This window comes from Lynx canadensis, chromosome B1 (assembly GCF_007474595.2).
Source record: "Lynx canadensis isolate LIC74 chromosome B1, mLynCan4.pri.v2, whole genome shotgun sequence".
Classification (NCBI taxonomy): domain Eukaryota; kingdom Metazoa; phylum Chordata; class Mammalia; order Carnivora; family Felidae; genus Lynx; species Lynx canadensis.
Genome location: NC_044306.2, coordinates 98850910 through 98860857, shown reverse-complemented (window position 1 = coordinate 98860857; position 9948 = coordinate 98850910). Strand labels below are relative to the sequence as shown.

Below are 9948 nucleotides of genomic sequence, written 5' to 3'. Positions count from 1 at the left end.
TGGTTTTGAAACTGGAGAATGACCAATTGTCTTCTGTTTTTTATTTGCTGGTTTTTGTTTGTTTGTTTGTTTTTTCAATTTTTCCTTTAGGCAGACAGGAGAATGGTGTGGATACCTTGGGGGCCAACTGTCCTCCCTACTCTCACCTTTCTGTTGACACTCATCTGAGAACAACTTACCAGTTCTCTATTTTAGTAAGAGGTGAGTTGATATGTTTATGTTATATGATCTGGCCTTGATTTAAGTTTTTGGCTATAATTTCAAGCCTGATGCAGGGGTTTCCATAATTAAGGTACCAATGATCACCATACCCAGGATAAGTGAGCCCTCTCTTTTTCTTAAAAGATTCTTCTCTTGTCTTCTAAAATTTGTAAAATTCCCCTTGGCAATCTCCTGGACTCTTTTGTCATTCTACAATATTTGGCTAAGGGACCTTATCCATGTTCACTGTATAGTTTCTTTTGATATTCAGATTTGTGTAGAAACGAAATCCTTGATCACCCTACTTGAAAATTTTATGAGAATCTCAACCTTAAATTTTTATTAACTCAGTTTTTTTTGTTTAACTCAATTTTTTTATCAATCATCCCACAACTGGGCCAGATCAAAAAAGAAAGATGTGTGTTTTCATCTGACCTTGGACCATCAGCAAGAGACCTAGGTACCAGGAAGCCCGAATTTTGCTTGTGCTGAAGAGCTCTATGGTGAACAGCTTATGTAGACATGTATGGTTATTCTGTCTATGTCACCAGCCCCAACTGTTGAACTCCCCCTACCCTTAGGCTCCATAAAAACCAGATACTATAAAATTTACTATTACTGCTAAACAATGTTGACAGACTAGAAATCATTTGTTCCATAGTTTCATGGTTTGGACAAGAGTCAAGCATGCAATCAATTCAGGCCAGCTGACACACATACTTTGCAAGTACGAATAAAACTTAGAATATACATAATATTTTATAAAATGCTTCTATACATTGGAAAACTTTAATTTCACATTGACAAGGGGAAAGTACTACATATTCTGTTATGATATAGAAGTGGATGTCAAACTCAGAAACATTACGACTTACTCTGAAGCAAATAGCAAACAGGAACATTGGGAATCAGACACGTATCTTTAGATGTTAAGTCCAGGTTTATTTTTTTTTCTATTTCACCAAAACTGGCACCCACATATTCTACTTTCTTCAGATTTCCCTGAAATGCCTTTAAAATATTTGGTAAAATAGCACAGTTTACTATTATCTACATTTATATATCCTATTCATTTTCATTTTTCTAGCTCCAGTACCCTGTGATAATGTACCCTATAAAGTCTCAAAATTGTATATATTCCCTATTTCATTCGTCTTTATATAAAATGTAAACAATAAATTTCAGTCCATCTATCAATTCATGATCTTTACACCTCCCCAGGCTTATTATCATACATTTTTTTGTTACTCCCTTGAAGAACAACTTTGGGGAGTGGAAGGAATATGAAGTTGCCTTAACTAATAATTTCCATCTCAGAGAATGGATATACTACATTGGAGAACACAGATTCACCAGACTTACAATGCTTTGCAAAAAAATACTTGCAGTGAGTGAATGTGTAGGTGTGTGTGTTTTCAATAATTGTATTGATTTCTATTACTCTAGTCTTCTGCTACCAAGCAGATGCCTCTTTGCAAATCTTTTCACTTAAACAGCTTCATAAGTTCTTCTCTGATTAATTATCTTCAAAGAATCAATACTGAATCTTTGCATCTAATTTAATTTAGCCACCTTTTTTTTTTTTTTTGGCTTAGCGAGATGGTAGAACTGAAAGCTATTTTGTTTACCTGTTTGCTTTGAATAAAACATTCAATGTCACCAACTAAAAGAAATAGCATAGGATTTAGAATTAGAAACCATGGGTTTCAGTCTTTCTTTTTATTTTATTTTTTATCCATTTATCCATTCATTCCTTTATATAAAATGTGCAAAATGAATGATTCATTTGACTGAATTATTTGAAGGAAGAAATTATGTTGTGGAAGCAGAATGTTTCTTTTTAATTAAATTACACCACTAACCTTTAGAGGACGAGTGGTTAATGGACAAAATACAACAGTAGAAAAATAGTCTTGATTATGCACAAAGGAAAAAATAGTCAGATGTGATGTTATCTGCCAAGTGTCTAATAACTCAAAGACAGTGGGTATAATTTGCATGTTGAAAGAGTAGAACTGAAAAGGAGTGTAACTAAAAAAGTCTAGCCTTAGCATCTTTATCACCATAGTTTTTTAATTTCTTGCTATTTATCTAGGAAATATCTTGGTGTGTTCTTTCATAAAGAGAGTGAACAAATCATCTTGGGAGAACAAAGGCAGATATTGAGAATGCTAGTACCTCAGGATAAAGCCTTCTCACTTAGAAATTCCAAATGATATTCAACCAGTCCTATATTCATACATTATTTCCTGGTAGTTTTGTTCTCTTTTTCTTAAATACAAATACAAATCCAGAAATTAGCAGGCATTTGAAAAAAAACAACAAAAAACTTGCAATATGACTGCTTACCCATGAGAAAAACATTTGACACCAGAAGAAATATATAACTTCAGAAACAGAAGGGAAATAAATCCTCAAGAAGCTACAGACTAGAATTCCTTTTTAAAATTATTGAAGTATAATTAACATACAGTGCTATATTTGTTTCAGATGTATAATATAGTCATTCAACAGTTTTGTGTATTACTTAGTGTTCATTCCGATAAGTGTCTCTTAATCCCGTATAACTATTTCACCCATCTCTTCACCTACCTCCCCTCTGGCAACTATCATCTTGTTCTCTGTATTTAAGTCTGTTTTTCTGTTTGTTTCTCTCTTTCCTTTATTTTTAACTTTTTTGTTTCTTAAATTCCATGAAATCATATGGTATTTGTCTCTCTGTAACTTATCTCACTTAGCATTATACCCTCTATCCACATTGTGGCAAATGGCAATTTCTCATTCTGTTTTTACGGCTAAATAATATTCCAGTACCTAATCTATCTATCTTCTTTATCCAGTCACCTATGGAGGGCACTTGGGTTGCTTCCATATTTTGACTATTATAAATAATGCTATAATAGACATAGGGGTACACATATCTCTTTGAATTCACATTTTCATTTTCTTTGGGTAAATACCCAGTAGTGGAATTACTGGATCATGTTAACTCTATTTTTAATTTTTTTTTATATATATGAAATTTATTGACAAATTGGTTTCCATACAACACGCAGTGCTCATCCCAAAAGGTGCCCTCCTCAATACCCATCACCTACCCTCCCCTCCCTCCCACCCCCCATCAACCCTCAGTTTGTTCTCAGTTTTTAACAGTCTCTTATGCTTTGGCTCTCTCCCACTCTAACCTCTTTTTTTTTTTCCTTCCCCTCCCCCATGGGTTCCTGTTAAGTTTCTCAGGATCCACATAAGAGTGAAACCATATGGTATCTGTCTTTCTCTGTATGGCTTATTTCACTTAGCATAACACTCTCCAGTTCCATCCACGTTGCTACAAAAGGCCATATTTCATTTTTTCTCATTGCCACGTAGTATTCCATTGTGTATATAAACCACAATTTCTTTATCCATTCATTAAAAATAGAAAATGTCTATTTTTAATTTTTTGAGAAACTTCCAGACTGTTTTCCACAATGGCTACACCAATTTGTATTCCCATTCATTGCATCAACAGTGCATGAGAGTTCCTTTTTCCCTGTTGATTAGAGATCTTTTCATGTGTCTGTTGACTATTTGAATGTCCTCTTTGGAAAAAAATGTGTATTCAGGTCCTCTGCCCATTTTCAATCAGATTATTTGGACTTTTGGTGTTGAGTTATATAAGTTCTTTATATATTGTGGTTATTAACCCCTTATCAGGTATAATATTTACAAGTATGTCCTCCCATTTAGTAGGTTGCCTTGTTTTGTTGATGGCCTCCTTCTCTGTGCACATGCAAAAGAATAAAACTGGATCACTCGTTTATACCATACACAAAAATAAACTCTAAGTAGATTAAAGACATGAATGTGAAACCTAAAATCATAAAACTCTTAGAAGAAAGCATAAACAGTAATTTCTTTGACACCACTTGTGGAAGCATCTTTCTAGATATGTCTCCTCAGCAAGGGAAACAAAAGCAAATTACCCTGTTGGGATTACACCAAAATGAAATATTCACAACATGTTATTATATTTTTATATTAAAAAAGTGGTTACCCTAGGGTATGCAACAGACATTTACAACTACTTCAAGTCCACTTTTAAATAACACTATTCTACTCCACAGCTAGTGCAAGTACCTTGTAACTGAGTATTCTCTATTCTTCTATCCAAATTTTATTGTGTTGCTGTCATTCATTTCACATATCCATAAGCTATAATCATCAAATACATTATTTCTATATATTGAATTATTATTACATTCAAAATAAGAAAAAGAAAAGCTTTTTATTTGCCTTCATTTATTCCTTCTTCAACATTGTTCCTTTATTTATGTTTATCCAAGTTTCTGACTTATAGTTTTCTTTCTCTGTGAAGAACTTCTAATGTTTTCTGCGAGGCAATTTTACTAGTGACAAGTTCACTCAGTTTTGTTTGTCTGAGAAAGTCATTATTTCACCTTCACTTCTGAAGGATAATTTGGTAGATTCAGAATACTAGGTTGGTGACTTTTTTACTTATTAACATTTTATATTTAATACTTGAAATATTTCACCCCATTTTGTTTCCTTGCATAGTTTCTGAATTCCAATGTGATTCTTATTTTTTTACTTTATTTTATTTATTTTAAGGTAGGGGGAGAGGAGCAGAGCAGGAGAGGGAGAGAATCCCAAGAAGGCTCTGTGCTGTCAGCATGGAAATCCCATGCAGGGCTCAATCTCATTAGTTCATAAGATCGTAGTTGGAGCCGAAATTCAAGAGTCAGACATTTAACCATCTGAACCACCCAGGCATTCCACAATGGAATTCTTTCCCTCTTCTATAGTTAAAGTTTACCCTTACCCACTGTCCCCCTACCACATCTTTCAAGACTTTCTCTTTGGCTTTGATTTTCTGCAATTTAAACTATGATATAGCTAGGTTTAGTTGTTTTTTGTTTGTTTGTTTGTTTGTTTGTTTGTTTGTCATTTATCCTGTGTATTCTGAGTTTCCTGGATCTGTAGTTAAAGTCTCTTACTAATTTTTTAAAATTCTCAAACATTATTATTTCAAGTAATTCTTCTATTTCTTTTTCTCTTTTTGATATTCTCTGTCTTTCTGGTATAGTTAAACCTTTCATAATTGCCCACAGTTCACGGATATTCTGTTTATTTTTTTTTTCCTTTGAGGTTTCATTTGGGAAGATTCTGTTGATATATCTGTGGCAAGCTCAGTGATTCTTTCTTAGCTGTGCCCAGTCTACTGATGAACAATCAAAGAATGTTTTTGAATTTTAACATCTTTTTTTTTTTTTAGTTTGGATACTATTAGTTTATTATGAAAGAGAGACATGGAAATTATTGACATGATGAAAGATTTCACAACTTCACTGGACCAGGCAGCTTCACTCGATACCATTTGAATAATGATTTATTTCAGTCTACATACTTCCTGAGAATGTCACCATCTCTAAATAAGAATTCTTGTCACCTAGAACTACTTTGGTGCCTCCATATTCTGGGAGAAGAATTTTATCTCCAACTTTCATGCTAACTGGTTAACTGTCTCCACCCTTTCCTTTATTTAAAAATTTTTTTCCACCCTTTCCTTTAGAGCCCAATCCAACACCTTCTTCTGTTGCTTGCAATACCTTTCCTTGAGATTCTTCTGGAAGCATGATGCCTCCTTTGGTTACAGTTTTGGCTGCACTCCTTTTAACTAAAATTCAGGCAAAGAGGGAAAGAAACTTTCTACATGCCAGTCTTACCATCACTCCAACTTGCTGCCATTGGTACTTTGCTCCTGAGCTCCTGCCACCCACCTGCAAGAAAACCCTCAGTCTGATCCTCAGGGGCACTTCCTTTGTATTCTTTCTTAGAATTCCCATCCCTTTGTTTTTATTTCTCATCTGTTTTTGCATGTCACCCATTTTTTCCATTAGAATTCTTAGCATTATTAAACATAGATATTTTAAATTTCTGATCTGGTTATCCCAACATCCTTGCCATAGATGAGTCTGGTTCTGATAGCTACATTGTCGCTTCAGAGTGTGTGTTTTGCTTTTTTACCATGCCTTATATCTTTTTGTTGAAAGCCAGACATGATATATTGGGAGTAAAGAACTAAGGTAAATACGCCTAATGTGTGATGTTTTGTGTTTTTCTGGCGAGGAGTTAGGCTATGTTTGCTGGTTGCTGTAGCTAGAGAGTCAGAAGCTACAATTTTCTCTAGTATTCTTTTTTGTCTCCACTGTTGTCTTTTGGCTTTCCTATAGAGTCCTAAAATAGGGCCTGAGGGTAATTTTAGCTATAATCTCCTATTAGTAAATACGAGCCTTATTGATGCAAAGAACAAGTGTGGGGGAAGCATCCTACACTCTGATGATTAGGTCTTAGTGTTCTTGTGAGCTTGAGTTGAAAACCTGTCTTCTTTGGGGCGCCTGGGTGGCTCAGTCGGTTAAGCGGCCGACTTCAGCTCAGGTCACGATCTCGCGGTCCGTGAGTTCGAGCCCCGCGTCCGGCTCTGTGCTGACAGCTCGGAGCCTGGAGCCTGTTTCGGATTCTGTGTCTCCCTCTCTCTGACCCTCCCCCATTCATGCTCTGTCTCTCTCTGTCTCAAAAATAAATAAACGTTAAAAAAATTAAAAAAAAAGAAAATCTTTCTTCTTTCACATTAAAGCTAGGGTAGGCTGGAATTCTCTTTCCTCCAGGTTGGTTAGGCACTGGTTAAACCTTAGTTGGTAAGGTTGTGGTAAAATAGTTTCTCTTGAGTACAGGCCTAATTAATGAAAACAGAAAGCTCTAGCCTTATTTTGAAATGGTTAGTTTCCCCCCTCTCCTTGCTTTAAGTGCAAAGGGATTTTCTCAGATCTTCGCAGTGAGAAACAGGTAGGATGCCTGGAAGTAAAACTTAGGAAACTGTAGAGGACCACAAATGAAGCTCCTTTGGATCTAATCCACAGTAAGCCTCCAGCAATTTGTCAATTACAGTGTAATGTGTTTCTGCTGATACTACCTTCAGCTTTAGGCTTCTGATCCCAGGCTCTTTTTCCTCCCAATAAGCTGTGATTCTCTGCATCTGTCTCTCTGGTGTCCAGGACATTTACCCTACGAGCTCAATTCTCTCATCTATGAAGAGTTGTTGATTTTCAGTTTGTTCACATTTGTTCTTGTTGTGAGGATGGGAGTAATGACTTCCTTTTTTTTGAGAGAGAGAGAGCTAGGGCAGCAGAAAGGCATAGAGAGAGTGGGAGAGAGAGAGAGAGAGAGAGAGAGAGAGAGAGAGAGAGAGAATATCCCAAGCAGGCTCTGCACTATTGGCACAGAGCCCGATGTGGGACCAGAACTCATGAACCGTGAGATCATGACCTGAGCTGAAACCAAGAAGCAGATGCTCAACCAACTGAGCCACCCAGTAGAGAGCAATGACTTCTAAGTTCTGTCCACAGAACTTCAGGAATTGCATCTTAATTTTAAAATCTCTGCCCATAGCAATTACTCACTGCACTTCATTGTTGCAGACTCTTTCACAAAGTCAAAATAAGGATCTGGAAAATTGGGAAATAAAAGCAATGTAAGATTAAGAGAGAAAGAAAGAAGTAAATGATAAATATTTCCTGACTGATTGAATATTGAACCCTTCGTATATAGCAGTAAATTCATAGAGAGGTCTTAATTTACCTACTTTACTCAAACAATGGTCATTTTTTCCTAGTTTCCATTAGTTTCTTCCTGCAATATGAGTTCTTTTGTGGCCTTTATTTATAGTCATGTTGCCTGCTGTTCTCTTTATGGGCCAATTTACATCTTTTGGGAGTAGACAGGGAGAATTTCAGAATGATTTAGGAACCAGCTGGATACAGTAACTTGCCATGTTTTTTCTCTGCCTATGAAGAGAACATCTGCTAGATATGCTGAGATGGAGTGTGCTTTTGTCTTCAGAGTGAATCAGGCATCTTCCTGTATTTCTAGTCTAAAAAGAAGATGTTGCAATGGTACATTAAAAAAAAAAAAAAAAAAAAGAAATGAGAAGAAAAAGAAAAAAAAAACCTATAAGTAACAATTTGCTAAGACACCATGTAAGATATTTTCTATTTTAGGGTCTTAAATGGGATGCATAGTCACTACACAGAGTGTGGAGCAAAGTGAGCTGAGTCCATGCCTGCCATAACCTTCTTTAGGTTGTTAAACCTCCTGCTAAGAAAACACAGGAAATATTAATAATCTGACCGGAACTGTCAAGGTTCACATGGCAGTATTATGCCAAGCAGGCTTAGTGATATTTTAAGAAAAATAATCCTAAACAAGCTGGAGAGAAATCTGACCATAAAATTGTTACCATTTTAAGGTCACCCTTTTAACTTTAAAAATAGTACACCCATTAGGAGCTAATATAATAATTCCCAAACTTTTTGTTTATAGTATATTATTGATAAATGACTATCATTAACTTTCAGTTCTGCCAAATAGTATGTAAGAGATGGACACATTTAATTAAATACATAGATATGACACACATAGAATTATTTTACAAATTTAAAAAAATAGATCTTACTTGAGATTAGCTTTTTGTAACTACTGTTACATCACTTCTATAGACTCCCCACACCCCCATATCAATACCACAAATAGCCAAATGGCTCCTAACATTAAAGATATTCTGTTGACAACAATCATCATTTATACTTTTAATTCTCTTTTTATTTTCTGGTAGCCTATAGGCTTCCAGTTATGGAATGAATAACTCACAGGAACAAGAGGCACAACATAAATAATGAAGTCAATGATACTGTGATAGCAATGTAACAGGACAGATGGTAGCTACACTTGGTGGTGAACATAGATATCATAGTGTACAGATTTGTCAAATTCATTACCTGAAACTAATGTAACATTGTGGCAACTATACTCAAAAAAAAAATAAAGTGGGAATTATAAAAAATTTTATATAGAAATTACTTCTTGCCTAATACATGTAATTATTCACCAAGAAAATATTTACTCCTCTGAAAGATATTTATATTTAATTCAAGTGATAATATAATCAAATCATGTACAAATCAATTATATGCACTAAATCAATTTTAGTTCATCTACTCCACTTGTCCTTAGTCCAAGCTCCCATGATCACTTCTTTGATTTACTGAAATAACGTTCTAACTAATCTTTCCAAAACCACTCTTGCCCCTCTTTGATCCCTTAGCATATGACTGAACTTTTGAAAAAACATATTTGAACTTGGTGCCATCTGCCTAGAACACATGTTATCTTTCTATTGCTCTTTGGATAAAGACCTGCAAGGCTCTGTATGCCCTTGCCCTTGACTGTTTCTCCAGCTGTCTGTGCTCAGTATTACCCACCTTCTTTACTCTCTTCCTACACATTAGACTCACATCACCAGAGGGTCTTTTCCATGTTGTTCCCATTGTTGAGAGCCCTTTTCTTCCCTCTTTGTCCTTCATTAAATGCTACTCATCCTTTTATGGAGAGTTTCTTGCCCCACTTCCTCCCCCTCAGCGTCAGGTCAGATCTATGAGAGACTCTCAACTCACATACCTCTTCCTCCACTCAACTTACTGCTATTGCCCCTTACACCATGACAAGAACATGCAACAAACAGATGAATCTGAGTCTTGCCTGACATTTAATTGAGGAAGGCATGCATATGCTGGAGATAATGTACTCCTAGTACATTTTTATATTAGTGGACATGCACAGGCATACATTAAGAGGGAAAGAGAATGAGAGATTTAGAGAACGAGAAATGCAGAGTTGACACATTTACAAGAA

The 9948-nt window shown here is 35.5% G+C and overlaps 1 pseudogene; it reads right to left on the bottom strand.

Moving 5' to 3' along the window:
* Positions 1-5595: 5595 nt before the first annotated feature.
* Positions 5596-5930, bottom strand: LOC115513014 (annotated as a pseudogene).
* Positions 5931-9948: the final 4018 nt, after the last annotated feature.